This window comes from Mauremys reevesii, linkage group 11, assembly GCF_016161935.1.
Source record: "Mauremys reevesii isolate NIE-2019 linkage group 11, ASM1616193v1, whole genome shotgun sequence".
NCBI lineage: Eukaryota > Metazoa > Chordata > Testudines > Geoemydidae > Mauremys > Mauremys reevesii.
The window spans coordinates 63,557,988-63,581,402 of record NC_052633.1 but is presented as its reverse complement, the minus strand read 5'-3'; the positions used below and the strand labels follow the sequence as shown (position 1 = coordinate 63,581,402).

General features: G+C 37.6%; 1 long non-coding RNA gene across 2 annotated transcripts in view; it reads right to left on the bottom strand.

Annotated features, from left to right (window-relative positions):
• Positions 1-208: 208 nt before the first annotated feature.
• The window catches only part of LOC120375173, a 101,601-nt gene continuing 78,394 nt past the window's right edge, over positions 209-23,415 (bottom strand). The window contains exons 3-4 of one of the 2 annotated variants that reach the window (XR_005586481.1): positions 7,335-7,459; positions 209-825 (exon numbers count right to left, since the gene is read on the bottom strand). This is a non-coding gene — a long non-coding RNA (uncharacterized LOC120375173). Of the gene's footprint in view, positions 826-4,333; positions 4,761-7,334; positions 7,460-23,415 lie in introns of those variants that run through there. The other variant, XR_005586482.1, reaches the window with a different exon arrangement.

Genomic DNA, 23,415 nt, shown 5'->3' with positions numbered 1-23,415 from the left:
CCCAAGGTATTCATGTTGCAAAAGCAACTGGCAGACTGCATCTAAGAAAATTTATTATAATAGAGTTCATCATTTGTTTGAACATAAGTAGCAATCTTTTGACAAATTTTGTTTTCGCAAACTATGATTATTATAGTATAACAATTATAATTTATATATATATATATATATATATATATATATATAAATAGTAGTGAATATTGGGTAGACAGTACATATTAAGTTTACATTGATAACTTGATAATTTTTCATTTTCTTCTGTAGACTTTCTACATGAGACAATTTTTAATATTTTTTCCTACCATTACTACTACCTATCCAACTGCACCAGTGTTAACAACATTGGGAGCCCAAGTGTAGATGATTCTAGCTCCAGCAGCTGTATTCTGCTCTCTGTTAATTAGTCTTGCCAAAAATATGTTTGACAGATGGTAAAAATGGTTTCCAGAGATGGGAGCCTATCTACATTAGAGCCCCAATGTTGCTAAAAACAGTATACAGCTAAACTTATGTTAATGATACAAGGTTTACAAGAAGGGGGATGCAATATTACTGGGATTCATCAGATGGCGCTATTACAGATACTCTTACAACTTCTGTTTAACTGAATGTATAGGCAGCTAGATCTTTGGAGAAATGTTTTTTATTTGTTGAGGTGCAGTTCATTCCACGTGTAAAGTTCACCAGTTTGCTGAGTCTCTCTTTGCTTAAAAGTATTTCTTAGGTTACAGGTTGTCCATACAAATAGAAACATTACGTAGTGTCAAAAACATTACGCCCATCTTCTTATCAGTGCTGCACAAGACAGGATTGATCCCGATATCACTAAAGAGCATATTTAAAGAGGAAAAGATAGAACACAATATGAACAAATAGGATGAAAGCCTTGTAAAAATGAACAAACAAAGAATCGAGGATCTTATAATTACTCTGAGATTATGTTTTTTAACACCCTTAACATACGTTGATTATGACTTTGAAAAAAAAAATCACAGCTCTAAATGCTTCTTTGACTTTCACTAATTTCCAGTATTTCCCAGTAATATAGCACTTTATTTTAGTCAGAAAAACATCCTAAGACCTCATTTTATCTTTATCTTATGAAACCCTTAAAGATGCATTTTGTAATCACAACTGATCATTCTTTAAATTTGGATATAGGGAAAACTTCTGAGAGCTCACCTAAAATATCATAAGAATTTTAAAACACTCTTGTGTCTACTAAAAAGTAATAAAAAACAATCTAATATTCTGAATGTACATCCATTGTTTTGTTTTGCATTAAAATTTTACCAATCAGTCAGATTAGTAAGTGAAAATATGCTGCTTTGCATGCATGAACATAGACATGACTTTTAGCAAATCTGAGATCACTCTTGCCAATAGCCCCGTTAAATTGTTTTTATCAGTCTGGTTGACTGGAATGTTTGAGTATTTACAATAGATTCAAGCATATTAAGCTGAAAGTCTTTCTAATATACTGCCGAATTAGACATGGCTAAACAGTTGCATAGCAATATTCAGCTGCTTCGTCCAAAATAAAAATGTACAACTAAAATATTTGCCTCAAAATCTTTAAACATGTATTTTAATTCAGAATTGTTATGAGATGACGCCCTAACTATTCTCTCTCCCCGGCTTCTGGTAGAGTTTCAGGCACATATGGACAGAGAGGGCAAGCCCTAAGTCATATGCGGCCAATTACTCATTTTAAATCAAGTGTTGATGGAAAACGTAGAGTGCATCCACACCTGTGTTACATGTTTGTGATTCATTCTGCCCTTGTTCAATGGCACCTGGTTTATAAGCCATGGGAAAGCTAAATTAAAATTGAAAAACAAACAAACTTTTTTTTCCCCAGGAGAAAAAATATCAAAATGGAAAAAGAAAGAAGGGATGCTGTAAGTGACTTAAGACAGCTGATATAAAAGAGGGAGATAGCGAGGCGGAGAGTAAAATGATTTGGCTAAGGCCCCAGAGAGCAACAATGCCAGGCGTCCTCAGGGTTAACTCCCAAATACACTGGGGGCTAGTCTACACTTACCAGCCGGGTCGACGCGGTGAGTTCTACTTCTCGGAGTTTGAACTATCGCGTCTAATCTGGACGCGATAGTTCGAACTTTGGAAGCGCCACAGTCGACTCCGATACTCCACCACTGCAAACGGCGGTGGCGGAGTCGACCTTGGAGCCGCGGACTTCGATTCCGCGGCGTCTGGACGGGTGAGTAGTTCGAACTAGGGTACTTCGAATTCAGCTACGCTATTCACGTAGCTGAACTTGCGTACCCTAGTTCGACTCCCGCCCTTAGTGTAGACCTGCCCTTGGACAAAGTCACCCTAAAGCTGGTGTAGCAGCTCCTGGCCACCAGGGCATAGCTATGGGCTCCAATACCCTGGCTGATCCCCAGCTGTTGTTAACAGACAGTTTAATTTAGAGTAGCTTTCAGTCCTATTTATACACCTTGCGTGACCCCAGTGGACACTCTGAGCCCTAATCTCAGACACTGGGGTAAATCATCCCACTGAAATGCTGGTCCAGTGGCCGACTGAGGATGGGGCTGGGAGGAGGAATAACTGGTTAAGGAGCAGCCAAGCAAAGCTGGATGGACCGGATTAAAAAACAGAAGTTGTGACCTAGTTTATATCATCATCCCGGACTGAGTACACCTGCTGCAACAGCTATCCACGATTCCAAAGCCTGGAGATCAATTACCGTAAAAACCCTGTGCCATGGGGTTACCCGCTTTAGGCAGTTTGAAGGGTTGCAGAACGTGGCTGCATGCTTATTAAGCAGTGCCTCATGCAGGGAGAACATTTCACCACTCTTCTGCAGTCTGCACTGGCTTCTAATTAGTTTCCAAGTGAAATTTAAGGTATTGGTTTTGACAAAAGGCCTTCAATAGGACCTGACAAACTGAGTGACTGCTCCTCTCCTCTGTGAGGTCCCCCTCACAGTTATAATCCATCAGGCACTTTACCTAGGTCCTGGACCTGTAATTTCAATGACAGGAGCTCCAGAGCAGATGTTTTCCATGAAGAGTCTGGAATTCACTCCCCCCCTAGGTTCAAAAGTGCCTGGAATTATTAATGGATAGGGCACACTTATCTGTCCTCTTGGGTTTTTAGTGACGTGACAGGTTCAGAGGGGGTGGGTTACTTAGAGTTTTGCTGGGTGTTAATTTAGTCTGGGTTTGTTGCACATTGATTGCTATGCTTGGTTTTTGTGTACTTGAAATCATTTGTAAAAGCATCTAGAGCCTTTGGGGGAAAGCACTTTAAAGAAATAAAGTCTAAATGAAAACTAAAAGAAAGCCAGGGGAGGACGAAAACCAAATTGGGCTTGAAGAAGAAACCAAAGTTCCCCTCCACTGCAAATGTTGTCCTTCTCTGAGACAGTCTTCTTCCCAGGCAAGGCTCCCCCCACCCCTGCCCCAAACAGACTCTCAGACTAAACCTTCCCAGGCCAATTCCATCTCTCACCCCTGGAGACAATCTTCTTCCCAGCCCTCCAGGATGGACTCTTGTCTCCCTCGCACTTCTGAGCCCTTGATCTTCTTGCCAAGTGAAGCAGCACAGCTCAGACTACCCCAGCAGGCAGCTGCCGGTACCACACAACTGTACAATGCACCACTTCCTGATGCTCTGCCTCTGACTCACTGTAATGTCTAGGCCCCTCTAACTGTGGGGTCTGGATCCTAAGGATCTTGTCCTAATCCAGCCCTAAACATTCTCCTTGATTTCTCTTTTTCCCACTATATTTTTAGTGAGGGCTAAAGCCTAGTGCTTCCCTAGGTGATGTCATCCCACATATGCTCTCCACAGACGTTGTTGTTAGCCAGAGTTGGGCAGATATGATATAGATTGATTTAGATACGCTTTAGGCAACCACAAATTATTGGGCTCCATACAGGAGTATCTGGATGAAATTCTATGGCCTGTGTTCCACAGGAGATCAGTCTAGATGATCTAATGGTCCGTTTTGGCATTAAAATCTGTTGATACAGCAAAAAAATATGCACAGTAATATCCCTTCAGCACTTGTTTTCCTTTCAGTAGTGCTGGCATCCCTGACTAATCTGACCAGACGTAACTGAGCTAGAACCCAGCTCCATTTTTGAACTCTCAGCAAGTAGTTCACAATCAAACCACAGAGTAAAATAAATTTGAAGAGAGTTTAAAAAAAAAAAAGCCAACACCAAACCTGCAGGATAAATCCAAATAACGAATAAAACTGAGGAAATGGTGATCTGTTCATGGAATAAGCATGAGCAGAAAAACAAGTTAAATTAGTCAGACCATTTATTCATTGTGAATGACTCACTCAGCTCCACTGTTAGCTGCCTCCCCCACAAGCCACAGGACCTAAATACACTGGTATGGGGAGGGTGGAATTAATGTATAGAAAAAATCTTCCTCCTTTCCCAGAAAATAGGTCATCTGTCCCTGTCATCTTCACTTCTGGGCACGGGGTCCCTCTTGCCAGATTCGGCATTTATTTGCAGGTAATGGAGTTCATTGCTCTGACAGGCCAAATTTTGATGAAAAATCAGGAAAAATGGTCAACAACATTTTCATGACTTCTTTTTCTTTTGGCTCGATCAGCTCTAAAACAAATATCCACATTTCCCCATCCTCATTTTCTGACCAGCTCTTGTTGCCATCTGATGTCTGCTTGATGGTCTATAGGAAATGATTTCATGGTCTAAATTCAGCATCCAGTGTCTATATTACAGCTGGAACTACACAACAAGCTGCTGAGGCTGCAAAGAAGAGAGGCCATGGTCTGAACAGGGATATACATTCACTGAACCAATCAACCTATGAGGGAGTGCTTCCAAATCAGGGTTAAAATCTTTGGCAGGGATTTGTGGGGAAATGTTCCAGGCTGCTGCCTGTGGGTATGTCTACACTTCAAGGTCGAGGTGAAATTCCCAACTTGAGGAGACATACCCGCACTAGCTCTGACCAAGTCTGCTCACTAAAAACAGAATGTAGCTGCCCTGGCATGAGCTGCAGGTGGTGCTAGTCACCCTGAATTTGTACCCATCAGAGACACTAGGCACCATACTTGGCTCTTGGCACTACTTGCACTGCAATGGCTACACTCCATTTTTGGTGCGCTAGCTTGATCAGAACTGGCATGGGTATGTCTCCTCAAACTGGGAACTACACCGAGGTTGAAGTGTAGACCTACCCTGTGACATAGCTATTCTGTGAATAAACAGAGCATTTCATTCTTCTGAGCGGTCAAACAATCAGACTGGCTGGAACCTGTGAGAGAAATGTTCTCATGTTCTAAGATCTCTAATGGTCATGAGATGCTTGTTCCGCACTAGAGGTCTCATACATGTGTCTTGTATGGAATCCCCATTGCCATATTTATTTGTCCTCATTTGAGTATTATTGTTCCTCAGATTCTTAATTCACACCAAGAGTCACATACATAAAGCTTATTTTCCATGATTTTGCAATGTAAACATCTTTAGAAGGTTAACGTGTGTGGAACAATTTCCAAGATCTCCTTTAGCTCATAATAAACAACAACAATATATTCTGCAATGAAGTCTTTCAGCTTATTGTCTTTCACACGAAGCAAATAATCTCTAACAATCCCCAACTATCTATAAACTGCTGCTGAAGGCTACACAGGTAGCTTTTGCTCATCATACAACCAATTAATTCAAGTCAAACAGATGGAAATGTGTGTTTCCTAGACTGAACTATACTGAAAACAAGCAGCATAATTTTTTAATGAATGTTATGATCTCTCAAATAGTATTTCTTACAGAAAGGGTGGGACTGAACTGCAAAATTCAGATCTAAATCTGGATTCTGAGCTCCTGAAAATTCAAGAGTGTTTGGATTTGGGGTTTTCTTGCTGTTCTTTATTACACAGGGGAAAAAATATAGAAAGAGGCTGTCCATTGGATTGGATGACTCAAAGAATAGTTAATCAGAGAATGGAGCTGTTTGCTTCTTGGTTGTTGGTTTGAATCTATTCCAGGTCTGTCATGTTGTTACTATACGATGACTGTTGTGTGGCTCATGTGAAATCCACAGTCTGCCTGGTGTTCTGTCTCCAATTCTTAGCAGACAGGTTTCCAGGTTACAAAAACTACAACCAAATTAGGCACCAGCAGTATCAGTAGAGAGGCCTAGGTGTGAATGGGCCTGGAGACAGCTATACCCTGGGCGTAACTCCTTCAGACTCCCTTATGCACTGCAAGGAGAGTTGCAATACTATTGCTAGTGTTAAATCTGTTTTGGAAGTAAACAGACAATGTCCTTCCCTCTATGTTTGTTAATCTGGCAATGTTCATGAGTAGTAAATGTACTTGCAAAACCTTCTTTCTTTCACTACAAAAGTAGTTGGCTAGGATTGACAGCTCATGTTTCAGATTTATTCACTTCTTGAGATAAGAAGAGAATTCAGAATACTTAGTAAAAAGAAAATGTTACAATAACTTTCATGAAAAAATTATTTCAGTTTTCCAGCCAGCTCTGCTCTATCTTGGTATCAGATAGAGTCATATGCAATATATATGTATTCTGTACAAATTGGCATTCTTTTCCACTCTTACAGGAAGGGTAAGTTATGACCTGTTTTCTCAGTTTTGAAGATCTGAGTTTAAATCTAGAGCAAAAGTTAAAATGAGTTTGATGGTCTTAGCCTATTTCTAGTGGACATTTGTCATTACTAAACCTCCAAACAATTTGGTACACATACTTCAGGAGAACTACAGTACAGGAATGTTAAAGATGTTGAAAGTCAAGAGAGAGGATTGGTTGTATAGAGAAGCCTGAATCATGCCTAGCTTTAACCAGAGATGGACCCACACCAAATCCTACATGCTAAACACTCCTTTTTTAATAATTGGAGATATACCAATCTCCTAGAACTGGAAGGGACCTTGGAAGGTCATTGAGTCCAGTCCCCTGCCTTCACTAGCAGGACCAATTTTTGCCCCAGATCCCTAAGTGGCCTCCTCAAGGATTGAACTCACAACCCTGGGTTTAGCAGGCCAATGCTCAAACCACTGAACTATCCCTCCCCCCCAACCATAGATCCTGAACTTGGGAGATGCTTGGATCCATATCCATGTCTGAATTTTGTGGCTAAGGCTTCTTTCTAGCATAAACAAATACTGTCAGTCCCTCCAAAAATCCAGTTGGTAAATTATAACTGCTCCCACAGGAGTTCTGTTCAAATTTTACAAAAAGTCCCACATGAGTTATCAGTCTTTCTGGTTTATCCAGCTCTTTGACAATTTCAGTGATGTGGAATTTACCAGGTGCACTAAGCTGGTGTGTCCTTTATGTGGTGCTGAACATACCTGGTACAGATTCTCAATACTCCTTTGATGTTAGTGGAATATCCATTTCTGGGGGTCTAGCTGTTATCCATACTGCCATTCAGGTGACATTGATAGGTTTCCATCTTGGTTTCTAGGCTTTGAATCTATGGAGGAAAACAAGGAAGTAGGAAAATGGTTAAAATAGATGATTGTCTTCTCCCTATCTCTTTCTTTCTTTCCTTTTTAAATTCTAATATTAGAATAAGTTGCATGCACAGAGCAAATATAGTCATAATACATGACAATGCAGCAAAATCCCTGCCTACATCAATTATTGTGGTACCATATATTTTTATTTTATTCCATTGGGAAAATACAGAATTAGAGTAAGAAATCAGTCTGATAACAAAGCCACATGGAGAACATTCAATGCACCAAGACACTCCTTTCAGTGAACTGTATACAGAGTGATATGGAAAACAGTATGAAACTGAGGCAGCTTCCTAGTCTAATTGGTGGCATTGTGCTGCCAGATGAACTGCCTTTCTAATACAATCAACTCTAGACACCTAGTCACTCTCAGAAATAATTTCTTATACTTAAAGCTACGAAGAACATAGTTGTCACTGTTTATAGAATCACACTCTGAAGGGTAAGAAAAATATTTGACAGCAAAAAACGTAAGCAGCTCAAAGCCTTGTGTCATGGTAGTCTGTAGAGAAAGGCATATTGCCAGACTTAAACTCAAATAATTTACTCTCTGTTTAGTGCCAGGAAAACTCCCCTACAATCAGAGGCACTGACTTCCCCAGTTCCCGCGGGGTGCTCAACCCCCATTCCCACTCCAGGCCCTGTCCCCACTCTACCCCATTACACCCCTCCCACTGCCTCCTTCTGCCTCCACTCCTCCCCCTCCCCCCAGTGCCTCCTGAACGCTGCTGAACAGGTGATTGTGGCGGGTGGGAGGCGCTGGGAGGGAGGAGGAGGAGCTGATCAGCAGGGCTGCCGGTGGGTGCTGAGCACCCATTACTTTTTTTCCAGCAGTGCTCCAGCCCTGGAGCACCCAGGGAGTCGACGTTTATGTCTATAAGAAGAACAGGACTGAACAAAAACCTGACTAAGTTTATGCTATCAAGACATAAGAACTGTTTTTACATCCAGAGATGAGATTGTTCTCAAACAGTTGACCTAATATCTACCTATTTTTGTCATTGCTTTTGCACTGCAGAGAAAAGGGGATAACTTCAATTGTTCATTCCTAATGATTCTAAGATAAACACTGCAAATAGATGATAGTAAACAAGGTTGCTACATAATAGCATGGAATAGAGAGGTGCGATCTACCATTCTGTGCACAGGCCTAGGTTGCAGGATATCGGGCTCCTCTAGTGACTCTTGTATGGATTCCCACTGTGGCCAAGGCCCAGTTGTTTCACCTCTCTGCCTCAGTTTCTTCATTCTTGTCGAATGGGGATAATACCCCATGCACAGGTATGTTATGAAGAAAAGTTACTGTCTCTAAAATGTGAAATATTATTATTGACACAGAACTGCAGCCCTTTTTAAGCTGGGGGTGCTGAATACAAGCCCTTGTGGTATGAATGCATTAAGCTGTCTTGTGATCCTATATGACAGGAAAACAAAGTATTTCCTTCACACCAGCTGTTGTGAGAGGTTCCACAGTCAGAAACATTATTCCTGCTTACACATTGGAAGACATTTTAAATATCTAGATAGCAGAGTTGGGCAGCTATATCTACCTGGCATCTAGGTTCTTAAACCAAGTTCAGCACTGTGATGACTGAACTCAATCAACCTATATAAAATAAAGCACATGCATCTGACAAAATGGATATTCATCCACGAAAGCTCATGCTCCAATATGTCTGTTAGTCTATAAGGTGCCACAGGACTCTTTGTTGCTTTTACAGATCCAGCCTAACATGGCTACCCCTCTGATACTATATAAAACAAAGGTGCTCTGCCTACATCATGACACTCCAAGAGGTTCACCAGCACTTGACTGAGGTCATGAGCTGGCTTCTTCGATGAGCTGTCCAGGACAGCCTGTCCTTATTCTCTTGCAATTGGTTCTTCTCAGATGCCAGAAGAGCCAGAAGCTACTTTACCCAGGCTGTTGTGCCCCCATGAAGCATTATTGGGAAAAGCTGATTTTGAGACACATCTGAAAGGAACCCATTGTGGGTGGTTGGATGTGGGGTCAGAGTATGAAAACTTTTTACGTGGGCACAATCTACATCATACCTCCGTCTGCTCAACCAATTCCCCATCTATTACAAAAAGAAATACGGCTCGCCCCGAGCCAAAAAGTTCAGAACACTCTGAGGGTGTTAGGATCGGGGGTGGGGGGTATGAAGCTGAAATTTTGTTGGCAGAATTTTTTCTGACAAAACTCTCTTTCAACAGAACAGGGGTTTTGAGTAAACTTTATTTATTGCAAAAAGTATGTGGGATCCATGAAAAAATCTGATTTAGTTATCCAAAAACAAACACCCCAAAATTGAAATATTTTTATTTGGGAATGCTGCCATGGCGCCGCTTGGGAATTATAGTTCAGTTGCCTTGAAAAACCCATTTTGATAGAGACAAGAACAAATCCCAATGTTTGGATCTGGATCAAAAATTTCCATAAATTCAAGGATGTCAGGATTCGAAGTTTCAGTTTGGGCAGATGAAACCCTCCTTCCTGTGCTGACATACCAGTTCCCATAATGCTTTTAATATCTCTTCATACCTTTGCTTCTTTACCTTCACTAACCTCCACACTTTCTTATTGTAACATTTCCATTGTTTTAACTTCTATGCCTGAATATTTCTACGAATGGTGAGTTATACAGTAATAATTCATTCTATATCATGGTATATATGTTTTCATTACAAACTTTGATGTACAGCTCCATATACATGTAATTTACTTTATTCTTACTATATTTCTAGGTTTGTGCCACATATTATTAAAAATGATGGATAAAATTAATGTATTATGCAGGCAGCAAATTAAACCATCTTTGTAAAAGATGCTGTATTTTATCTTAAAATAACCACAAATCCCAATGCAAATTGCAAGCTTTCATGTTCAGACATGTAGTCAAATTATTCTGTCTAAAAATGCACTGTATCTTCTAGTCTTATAATTATACAGAAGCTCTATATAGCTTCAAAAAGCCATTTTGTTAATGGCAGCGAATAGCTTATATAGAACATTTCCCAACTCTATTTTTTCCTAAACTAAAAATGCTCACTAAAGTCTGAAAAAAGTGCCTCCCATTATTTTGTCAATTTCAGGAAGAGACACAAAGGTAAATGTTTTATTTTACTACATTTGAGGTGATACATTCATAAATTTTGATACGACAGTTCAAACATATTTTCAATGAATACTTGTGGATCTATTGATGAAAATATATTTACACATCTCATGGTGCAAGATATAACTTCCAGCTTGGAAACTCTATAGGCTTCTATATATTAAATGTATTCATACTAGCTCTAACAATGATGTTGGCACTATTAACTTTCACACAATATAGAAAAAGTTTAAGGTTTATTTAAAGTGTGTTTCTTTCTATTAGTCTGTTTAAACAGATTTCCTTAGAACATTCATAGGCTCTCTCTCTCTCTTTCTATTCATCTTCGGATATAATATCTACACCATTCTGATTGAATATTACTTCATTTTTTCTGTTACTGTTTCAAACTCTCATCTGGGGTTTGATGTTTCAGATCAGTAGCGATAAAAGAGAAGTAAACATTCTATGAAGGGTCAGATTTTGAAAAACAGGTGCCTAATGCACAAACATTCAAACATAGGTGAAAAAAAGGTAATTGTGCCCAATGGATGAAATTCACCCTGGTGCAGAGGGCCAGCTCAAGGCCCTCCAAACTAATTAGGCTCTGCGTTTGGCTGCGCTTTGCCCCTTGTGCACGGTGGAGGGGATCTAGACACTCATTTGTATGAGGGTGAGGGGATTATGAGATCATTGTTTACGTGGCCCCAATGGCCATAATACACTACACAAGTGGGCTGTGGGTATAGCAGGACTGCAGTACACCACCCTGCACTGGCCTTTGCACTTCACCTGCATAAAGCCCAAGTACTCAAATGATTCCATCTAAACATTTTTTTCTGTCTTCTAGGTCTATTGCTCAGCCTAAATTCCAACACAGTGAATTTAATCACATACGAAGCTGTGTAAAAAGCAGCTTGTTACCCACGCACAAATATCTGTCTGTGCCTATTTTTTCAATTACAACCTAGATGCCTGTTTTCAAAAATTTTACTATTACCTTGCAAAATAAATACCTATATGTTTATTTATCCTAGTTCTAGAAGTGGACATTAGCCAAAATATGATGGGATATATAAGTCCCACATCAGATTTAAAATTATTTCATCTTTGTTTTACCCATGTTATACCCTGAATGAATAACACAATATTACTTATATGCATTATGGACCAAAGGACTGCATGTGGTACAAAACATCTAAGATGAATGTATCTGAATAATTCGGTAAAAAGTTCAAGCTATTCCAAATATTAAGCTACTAATTGAATAGCTATCTCAGTACCATCCAATATCTGACCACAGAAAGAAAAAAAATGCTCTCGTATCCTGATGTATAGCTTTCAATCATTAGAGTTACAAAGAAAATTTAACATCACCAGCATAACAGTCTAAGCCATGTGAACAGGTTCTTACACAAAGTGCATTTGGAAAAGGGCAAACATCTCACTGAGGATGTAAAAAGACACCCTCTCTGTATATCTTTGCATGTATGTAAAATGCATGTAGGATCTGTTTCCCTTTGCTCTGACCTGAAATTCCCCTTTGCTCTGAGGTGGAGCTGGTGAACCTGCAAAAACAGCAATAACAGTCCTCACAGTATCGAGATTTCAAATTCTATTCTCTCTAGGTTCTTACACCATCACTGGGGTATGTAAGCACCTAAAATGGTTAATATGTTCTAATTATGATTATAGTGGTAGTTCATGCTTAGGGGTTTAAATATAAAAAAAGGACAAACTGCATGATTTTGGATGTGAAATTCATTTTCAGTGCTTTAATTACTTAATCTGAGACTAAAGGGTGTATTGGATATGCTGTCCTAAGCCTGATTGTACATTGGGTCACATGGGAATTTAGCTTGATGTAAACCGGGCCCAATCATGAGAGTATGGATACAGGAAAAGAGCAGAAACAAGATATATTTTACAACAAGATTAACTGCAATCTTGAAATTGACTCTACATAACAAACCAATGAACACCATACATAATGTTATTGTGCAGTTAAAACAACATGGGCACAAAGATGAATGAGCAAATTCTCTTCTGATGTAACTATTGACTTTGGTGGAGTTATGCCAGGAGGAAATTTGGCCTGTAGTCTCACATGCAGTCTACTGGAGTTTCACACTGCAGAATGTATTAATAAAGATCTAATAAACCTTATATATGAAATATTTTAATTATATTAATTTATTATTATACATATAGTGGATGGCTTTCAGATACCACATGAGGATTACAGTCTAAAGTTCTTGAAACTTCCTTTGAAATTGTTTAAAAAGATATATCAAGAAGAATGTAGTGCTGTTTTATGTTAAAACAAAAATGATATCAAATAGTCTAGAGTTAAAGTGGCTAATTCCAAATTCAGCTTTCAGTTTTGTTTAAAGCATTACAAATACAAAGTTAAGATTTCATGCTTTGCATAATCTCAAATTTTTTCCATTGCTTTTTGTCATTTTAGACTGCTGAAAAGTGAAAAGAAAATGTACTGATTATTTGCAGTAAGTTAATTTTCTTAGAGCAAATTGTAGGACTTTTACAAAAATAGGCAAAGTTACAGTTTAAGTGTTGGTGGAAGTTTAATAATCTGAATTGCATAAAAAAAACTTATTTGGATTTAGTTCAAAAGTATATTATATTTATAAACTTTTGGTTTTTGTTGGGAAAAAGTAATTAACAAACAGAAAAAGAAACTCTAAAAACAATTCAAGGCCAGTAGAAGAGTTAATAACCTTTAAAAGAGCAAATGCAGTTTTTTGCTCAATAAAGCTACCAATGTAAAGCCATAAAGTTAGCAATATGTGTACATTTCAAAATATATTTGAGTAAATCTCAACTCAGAAGTATTTCATCCTCATAACACAAAGGAAAAGCACTTTAATTTCAAATAATCAACAAACATTATATAAATCTAATAAAATGTTAAGAATATTTAGGTTTCTTCAGCAGATTGTGATATTAAATGAAGTTAAATTACAATCAGTCATTGAAACAATAGCACTACAGGTGAAATACACACAACACTCTTTTTTGGCACGGGGAAAAGGAATTTAAAAGGTTTCCTTTTTTAACACAGTTTTCAATTTTGAATATTTTTTCCCGTTAGTATTCCAATAAACTACTTACATCATAGCCACTTAAAACTTTAAAATACCACAAATATCAAGCAAAGGGCACTATTCAGAATGGAACATCTACACCGAGTTGTGAAAGCATAGTAATAATATAAGGAATAAGCTGTGTAAAAATTCCTGTGTCTACTTATGTTACAAAATTGAATATGGTAAATAGCCTGAACAAATGCTCATCAGAATTACATTTTTATTCTACCTTATTCTGCAAAACTAATTTGTGAATGACCTTAAAGATAGACGATTTGTTAATTTGCAGATGTCTCTCCACTTTTCTTTCTGCATCTGTCTATTTGAGGAGATATACATTTACAAACTGTATGTACATGCACAAAATATATCTATCTTAGGCATTTCTTGATCACCCATCATCATAGTATTTAAGAGCTAAATACACGTATTAAACACACATGCCCACACGCAAATGCCAAATATGCATGCATATCTACTAGACATTCAATAAAATATATATTGTAAAAAAACAAACGTGATTTCAAAGATTTGAAGACAGCCATGATGACAGTATATATTACTGTTAAATTCATGAAGGCACATCTGCAAAACAGACTAGGGACATACCTGTAAATCTTTTCTAGGAAGTGGAAGGTAAATATTTTTTATTTGCCAGAAATATGTGAAAAAAGTATCTATGATTTTACAATCAGTTACTAGGATAATTTTTAAAAGAATACATTAGCTTTTTTTTCTTAACATCTCTAGAATATGCAGTATTGACTTTAGTTTAATGGGCTAAGTCATTGGTAATTTAAAACTGATCCTATTGGTGTGAATATTCACAACATAGAGTAACCTTGCAAACAAAAACAAATTTGTTAGCGGATCTTTTTAATGATGTTTTGATTCTCTTTTGGCAATTAAAATTAGATGCTCGGTATCTATGTGCTTGTTTAATATTTTCCTTGCTGTTGTAGTTCATATTTAGGAGGAATGCAGAGTTTAACCACATATGGATAAAGTTTTAGCCCTAAGGGTTTTATTATAGCAATATTCCCATTTCAATGCATTGTCCACCATAACAGGTCTTAACCATTCATAGCTAGACAGACAAGCAGAGAAGTATAAAAATGAAACAAGCTAAGTTTAGCAGAATTTTACATACCATAATCTCTTTACCATGGTCAAACAAGACTGGAATTCTCAAGATGATCTGTTATGGCACAAATCCATTCCAGAAGAGAGTTGATTTACAGCTTAACACTATTCTCCACTCTTCGCTGAGAGTAAGTTAAATGACCCAAGAATAACATTAATATGTACTATAACTAGATAGAATGGTGGTCTAAAGGGTGGTCTAAAGCATTAGTTTTCACCCAAGGAAACTCAAGCTCATATATTGCCCAGAAATACTAATAAGGGTCAAGTATCATTACTATTTTAAGAGGTTGACAATGTAATGAGTTATGGGGTATGATAGTGAAGCAGTGCTGCTATCCTTCTGCCTTCTATCAGTCTTGCTCATCTTTTTATACAATAATATTTTGAATGAATCTTGAATATATTCATATTCATATCTTGCATTCTGTTTCATTGCTAACTTGGATTAAAAATATCTGTTGAATGTATCTTTGCTCATTTTGGTCAATCTGATTAAACTGATATAAGTCCCTTACCAAGTTTCCTTTCTTTTCATTAAAGTAACAGCATCAGAACAAAAGGTTGGGAGAACTTAAGTTGCAGTTTAAAAATCACGTCAACAGGGACCCTAATATATTTCCATGGAAACAAAATGATCTGGCAAAACAGTAAATAGAAGAGTAAGATGTTGAAATTATTTGAAGACAGATGCCTTTTTAAACCGTATTAAGAACACCTATCACAGATCCTGAATCCAGCCAGTTCCTCACCCAGAAGGTATTTTATCTTCACAACATCTGGCACTGTCAAGGAGCTACAGTTGTAGACCTTACCAGATGCAGACACTCCATACATAAAAGTACACTAACAAATCATACCACTAATAGCAGTACAACACAAGTGTTTCTTTTACATCCATGAAGAAACTATTCCATGGCCATAAGAAAGCTTTTAAAAAAAACAAACCCTAACCCAACTTTCCTGTAATTCTTAATACATGAAAATAACTGAGAGCTTTATTTTCAGTTTTCTATAGATGACTGACAGGAAAGCTTTTTTTCTTCTGGGTGAAAAACTCCTTGTCCCATAAATCTGCGTGGTTGACGTATCTAGGTAAATTTGTATCTTTGCTCAAAGGGATCACTAGTTTTATTCTCTATGGATTTTTCACTCACTCTGTTGTGGAAAGTGAATTGAGGCAGAAAAAAAATTGATATTTGAAGGAAGGTTTATATTATTTTATCTCATTCACACACCTACGTTGTCATTTTGCTTCCTTTATTAACTGTTTAAAACATAATACTATACCACATAAACCAGAGCTATTTTTGAATATGTAATTCAGTCCTGACAAAGTACTAGCGGTTTTGAGCCCTATTCTCCTCTTACTCTTGATTTACATCAGTGTAAATAACTACTTTGGTGTCAATGTAAATCCAGTATAAGTAGGAGGAACACACACACACACATTATATTATATTATAGGTGTTATCAAAGTTTCCTTTGTTTCCTCCCCGGTATAAGTGAATGATTTACCAAGTATCAAGAAGTCAGATCCTCAGCTGGTATAAATCCACGGATCAATGGAGCTACAATGATTTACACCAGATGAGCATGGGGTCCCTAAATGTTTCACTCAATCCATTAGTAAAATTGGTATTTTACTAATAGCAATTAATATTTTATTGATATCAGTGCACTAAGTAATATATAGGACTTGCAAGAGGGGCTCAGTTTGTACTTCTGATACTATGAAAAATATTTATTAAACATTTTTAGCCCAATCAAATAGATTTGACTTCATACATTTTTCAGGACAAAACAGCTGCTAGATTCCTTTTGTGATACTGTCACCATGATAAGCTACCAAGAACTACAGTGAGTCAGTGTCCCACAGACTTCCTTTTAAATATTTATTGCTCTTCTGGGTTAAAGTTGGAATAATAAAATACTAACAGGATTGCATTTTCTATCCCTAAAACATGATTTCAAATGTAATTTTCTACAGACTGTGTGGTACTTCTTGGAACTTAAGCAATTTTAACCGCATGTGCTATGTTATGTTGACTATGATGGTGGTGGTGCATGCTTGGCAGAGGGATTAGATATGGGTCAACTGTTTAACCATCTGGATTTTCCATGAGCTAAACCTAATTTTTGACACCTCTCTTTAGGCTAACTGGAACACAAAGTGATTCCCATTCTATTTTTCCTCTTGTTCTCTGTAAGCTTGTCCCAGTGTCAATTGGAACTGCACTGCTTCCACCACCCTGTGGTAATTTTATGCCATGACATACATTCAGTTTAACGTGGCCTTCTTGCAACACACAGTAATATTTCATAAAGTTATTAGTCTTCTGTGATTAATATTGAGACCAAAGCGTTAATTGTCATCACTCACTTTGATGCAAGTAAGACGTAGGTAAATCTTTCATATAAAAAGTATTTTTTGAATACCTAACTCAAATGAAATACATTAAAGTACTTCTTTTAAAAACTTAACGGCATTGTTTTTACAATTGAGTTATTACTGAGATAGGTCACCTTTTAGAAACTACCTGAGTAATACACTGAACATGTCGGTTTTCAATACATAATATATCCATAGGATGATGAAAAAAATCAAGTTATCTTGGCTTAAGAAAAAAAAAGTTAATACAATTTAAATTTTCTCACTGCATGCACATTTCACAAATACTCTGATTTTTATATGTAGCAGATGGTGTTCAAACAAATCAAGAAGCAGAAGCTGCAAACGAGAGAAAAAAAACAACGGAGAAACTCATATATTTCTTCAAACGATAAGATGAACTGCAGATGTTTGTTGAAGGGCAGCGCTGACGCAGACAACTTAAGAAGCATCAGCTTAAAAAAAGAGTCCACTTGTGTTTAGCACTGGAGAACCACAGTAGCTGTCACTACATGATTTATGAAGGTAGTTTTCTATATTTTATGTCAACGAAGGAATTGCAATTAAAAAACTCCCCAAAATATAATCACTCGCCTGTGATAATTGGGAACACTGGAAAATGATAACCGAATGTAACTCCTGCCATCCTTTTGCAAGCTCAGCTTTTCAGGATGAACAAAGATATTTAAGCAGCATAACTCAGTTCCATCAATCTTTCAAAGTTTTGACCAACATGCTTTCATGCTTCTGTATTTTACCCACATGGTTCTCAGTAGTGCTGCTAAAATACTGTTCTTATCTGACACCTGCAGTCAAATTAATCCCAAGTTAAGCTTGACAAAGTCACTAAAAGAAAAACAGTTGTCCGTTAAAGAACTTTGAGTCATATACAAAACAGCTGCTTGATAAGTGGTTAAAAAAATCATTACAAAGCATTTAGACATTAATTTCAAGAATATATGCTTGATAACACTAACAGAAACCTATCATTAACATAACATTTTATTTGGCAAAAGTTACACGCTTATCTGCCAGTACTTCTATTAAAATCCCCATATTTTTAGGACATGTTGTAACTTGGCCATAAATATTTACTCTAGACTGCAACTTGATATTCAAGATTGCAGCCCAAAAGCAAATATTTCTTACCAAATTTCAACTATATGGACTTTCCCATTTGTAAATTATTCAGGCAGCCTCTCCCCTCCTCCAGAATAGCTAACCTAATCTATAAACACACACAGACACAATTTCAGAGATGAAAAGATACAAATTACAGATTGGTAAATGGGTCTCAAGGAGTTTAGGATAGTGTAATTTACCCATAAAGGATTAATTTCTGCTCTGATGTACACCTTTACCACATCTATTGACATCAGTGGAGTTCCATAGGATGCAAGTCAAGGAAGAATATGTCTTTAAGGGGTTGGAAGAGGATGTTAATTACATCAACTTAGGTGCTCAGACTAGTTGGTCTAGCTTCTGCTTTTAGTTACAACGCTCTGCCTCTATGCTGGTATAACTCGGAGCAGAATTTGGCTTCCTAAGATTTCTTTATGCATCACCTCTGCATTTGGCTCATATACTGTATATAATTCTAGACAGAGAGATAGGAAGTGGATGACACATTACACAACAGGTGGTTTTGTTTTGTAATTCTTTGCTTTGGTTACATAATGAGGCACCAGGCTGAAGGCCAAGGGCATCCAGATCTTGAGTATTCTCTGAAGCTTTTGAAATTCAGATTTGCATTACCTTCAAGAACTCCAGAGAGAAACCCTTAATTTAAGAAGAAAAAAATATTGCTATTCCCTGTAAAGCAGAGTTTTGGCAAACTCCATGTAGGTCCTTCAATTTATTCTATTTCTTTAGGTACATGGACCTCAGGGAGGACAATGTGGCAACAAATTCTGACTCTCATATTGTAGCTGGTGTGCTATAGTTAACTGCACTGAGTTGCAGTCTTACACATCCAAAACAGATTAGTACTCTCCCCCTACCCACTGTAAAATACACATATACAGTTGACAGGGGCTGACAGCAGCATATGTAGCTTTTCACTCCTGGGTTACTTATCAATAAAAGTGCATGGATCATATATAGATGGGGCATCTGATTTTAGGTTTTTTTTAACTGATAATATATCCCCAATTCAACATCATTTCCCTCCTCTCACAAGTGAAATTACTGTTTATCCAATAAATCCTGGAAAAAACCCAGAAATGGCTACTTGTATCTAAGGGCTTGTCTACATGGAGCTGTAATTCAGACTATGAGGGTACAATTTCTAAAGCTCACCAATGTGCAGTGCATTAATTGGTCTACGTAGACCCTGCTGGTATGCACTGAAGGTTCCCTAGTACGCTTTAATATAGTGCTGTTTGAAACACTTAAAGAGATTACTCGTGACTGTAATAAGAAACATACACATTATACATTATTCACCATAGTATATACTGAGACAAGTCCTGAAAATCCACAAATTTTAGACAGCTATATAAAAGTCAAAAATTGCTAAAAATAAACACCAAAAAAGGAGAAACTCATGGACCCTCAAAAACAGAAACCCTACACATAGATGATGCAAGGACACAAGTATCAATTATTCAAAGGGACCTGCAAGGAGCATGCTTAATCAATGATACTCTTGTGTAGCCTATATATGATCCCTTTATCACTAATACTCACCCATTCAATTACCCAAACTATTACATTTGCTGGCTCTTCAGTAGTCCATGAGAAATTAATTGGTGGTCTCAATCCACTTCCTAATGGATAGCTGTCCATATCAAAAAGCCACATTTGTCATTAACTGCAAACTTTGCTGGCAGTCTCAGAAGACACACCAAGGACTGAAGAGTATTGGAGGTTGAATTAGTTCCTGAACCCGCGTGTGTTGAAAAGCAGCAGAGTGGTGTGGGGAAGTTTGTACTAGCACTGCTCATATTGTACCTGTTTTTTAATGAATTTAAAGGTTCAGTCCCTATTAATGGCATCATTTTCGTGCATTAAAAACTTTCTCTTTCTCTATCACATAAGAGCCTCAAGTGCAGATATTGGATCTAGATCCAGATTTCAGCTACTCACAACGTTTGGGTTTGGACTTTGGTGCATCCCATTGTAGAAATGGGCCAGCTGCAAACTTTGGATCCAGATAGGTTTAGATTCTAAAAACCTGAGTGTTCGTGAATTTATCTATCTGTCCATCCATCTGCAATCCCAGCTATTTGCCACCAGAACGCTGAGTGGACTTTATGGAATAGTTATGGCTATTCTAGAGCTGTGTGACATATTTGCAACCAAGTTTGAAAACCTCATGGAGGAGGTCTGGACAGCCCATGAAGCCAGGATCCACCAGCTTCCTGGATGCCTCCTGGCAGGACCGATCCTGTGGGAGCCGATAGTTTGGACATACTGGCTTGAGAATGGCTTTTAACACATGTTCTGTGCCACAAGACCATCTTTCATCTTCCCTTTTTAATTTTTTGTAATGTACATGACAGGTAGTTAAAAGCCACACTCAGTCTGTGGGGATATGTCATGACCAGTGAGCCCACTCTCAGAATTTGTAGAGCAGCTCTTACTGCCCCAAGGTCTAGGACCTTAGAAAGCAGACATCACTGCTTTGGAGTCTGTACGGATAGTGTCCATGGTACCATCTCCTCCCTCTTGAATGGTTTAGGCAGAAGAAATGACGTGAGATGAACCTATTTGAGTGTGTTGCATACTGTATCCCCTCCTGCATTTATTCTTCAGGATGGACAACAACGCTAAGGTTCAAATTTTGTCCTTCGCTGTGTGAGCAACACATCTCTCATGTATTTCTCTGGGAGATGTGTGTGTACCAATCTGAAGGCAGAATTTTACTCTAAATGCTGCAATTTCCTCTCCTGATATCACACTCTTGATGAGTTACTAGGTTAGCCCTTGCTTGTAATTCACATTTCATTGAAACTTTTTGGTAAGGAGAGTCACAAACCCAAATAAATCATTGTCTTGTCTCATATAGCTGCAATTGCACATGTGTAGCCCCTGAAAATGTTCACATAAACTTTGTTGTAACACCATTATTGGTAACGGTTGCTGTACGCCTGCTCTTGAAGAATGCTCTATTGAAATCAACTAGCTCTCCTAGCATTAACGATCAGTCGATTGAAGAAAACTTTCTAGTTAACAATCTGTAACAATGTAATAAGTGACTTTCAATTAAATTTTTCTGTATGTGGAGAAAATGTATAATGAATAAATCGGTAAAGACTACATAATGGAAGCCTATTAACAGAGTGAATATACTCTTGTAACTCAAATTTCTATAACACTTTAGTATTATCTTCCATCAGAAGAGAATATACAATTACCAATTTTTATCTTATCTTGGACTTATTATTAAAAAGTAGTAAAGGAAACTTCATTTCAGAAGCTATAATGTGATTTTTGATTAATAGTGGGATTTTTATGTGACAAGAATATTTCTCCTAGGCAAAGAATGCACATGTATCTTTGCCTGAACTGACTTGTTTCTGACAGGCTTTTCATGGACAGAAAGTTGTGCTACTGTATAAATATATGCCTGTATCTATATGTATATCAAATTTAAGCTCATAGCTACTAAAAATGCTCTGAACTAAAATACATACTGTATGAACAGATGTTAGTATTACTGCAGATCTTAATCAATTTAATTTTAAACTGAAGTCACCAAACAATAAATACCAAGCAACCCATCTTCTTAACTGTCATGGCTGCAAAGAGAAATGTTAAAAAAACAAAACAACTCCCCTCCCAAACAATATTAATCATGACTTGAAATGTTCTAAGAGGGTCTATTCTGTCACAGTTATATATGCACCAGTAACTTATTACTGTCATTTGGAGTTATGGGCATATAATGATGGCAGATGTGACTTCTAAGAGATTATCTAAAATACATTTTTAACCTTTAAGATATGTTCTACATGCATTTCTAATTGGCAGAAAAAATAATTATCCATTTAATTCTTGCTAAAATTCAACCAATACTATGTGTCACTATTTTTAAAAAAAAGTTTACAAAATTTAAATGTTTCTAGTTTAGCCTGATCCAACTCTCAGTGAAATAAATTGAAAAAGTTGAATCAGGTCTTCAATGTGTTCAAGTTTGGGATGTTAGCATTTTCCCATCAACAAATCCAGGGAGAAATTCAGCCTTGTGCAAAAGGACAGCAAAATGTCCAAATGAATACATAGGAGCATGTGGAAGCAGGAGTTTTAGTCCCCAAATAGGTTAATATTATTAAATTTTAAGGCTAGATAATTAGCCATTTAACTATACACAAGTATGTTATGATAAATCCACAAACACAAAAAAGTACAGAATTAAGATGAGAAATCTGGTCCGCTCACCACCCAAGCGTGGTGTGTCGTGTAGGTCTCTACAAACAGTAGGTGATCTTAGCAGTCTTGTCCATCATGCTCTCTAATGCCACCTGGATTCTTTTGGTTTGAAATGAAAGGGAAGCAGTCAGCGTTTATAAAAATCATGTGTGGGGCAGATAGCAAGAGCCCAGATTAGTTAAACATGTTCTGTGTTGTACCTGTCCTCACAAAGAGGGATGCTGTCTGCTGGGCACATGGTGCACACTTCACAAGCCAGGACCTTTGGGCAGGAAAGGCCTAATGGTAAGACATAGATTCATAGACTCTAGATTCATAGACTCTAGGACTGGAAGGGACCTCGAGAAGTCATCGAGTCCAGTCCCCTGCCCTCATGGCAGGACTAAATACTGTCTAGACTATCTCTGATAGACATTTATCTAACCTACTCTTAAATATCTCCAGAGATGGAGATTCCACAACCTCCCTAGGCAATTTATTCCAGTGTTTAACTACCCTGACAGTTAGGAACTTTTTCCTAATGTCCAACTTAAACCTCCCTTGCTGCAGTTTAAGCCCATTGCTTCTTGTTCTATCATTAGAGGCTAAGGTGAACAAGTTTTCCCCCTCCTCCTGATGACACCCTTTTAGATACCTGAAAACTGCTATCATGTCCCCTCTCAGTCTTCTCTTTTCCAAACTAAACAAACCCAATTCTTTCAGCCTTCCTTCGTAGGTCATGTTCTCAAGACCTTTAATCATTCTTGTTGCTCTTCTCTGGACCCTGTCCAGTTTCTCCACATCTTTCTTGAAATGCC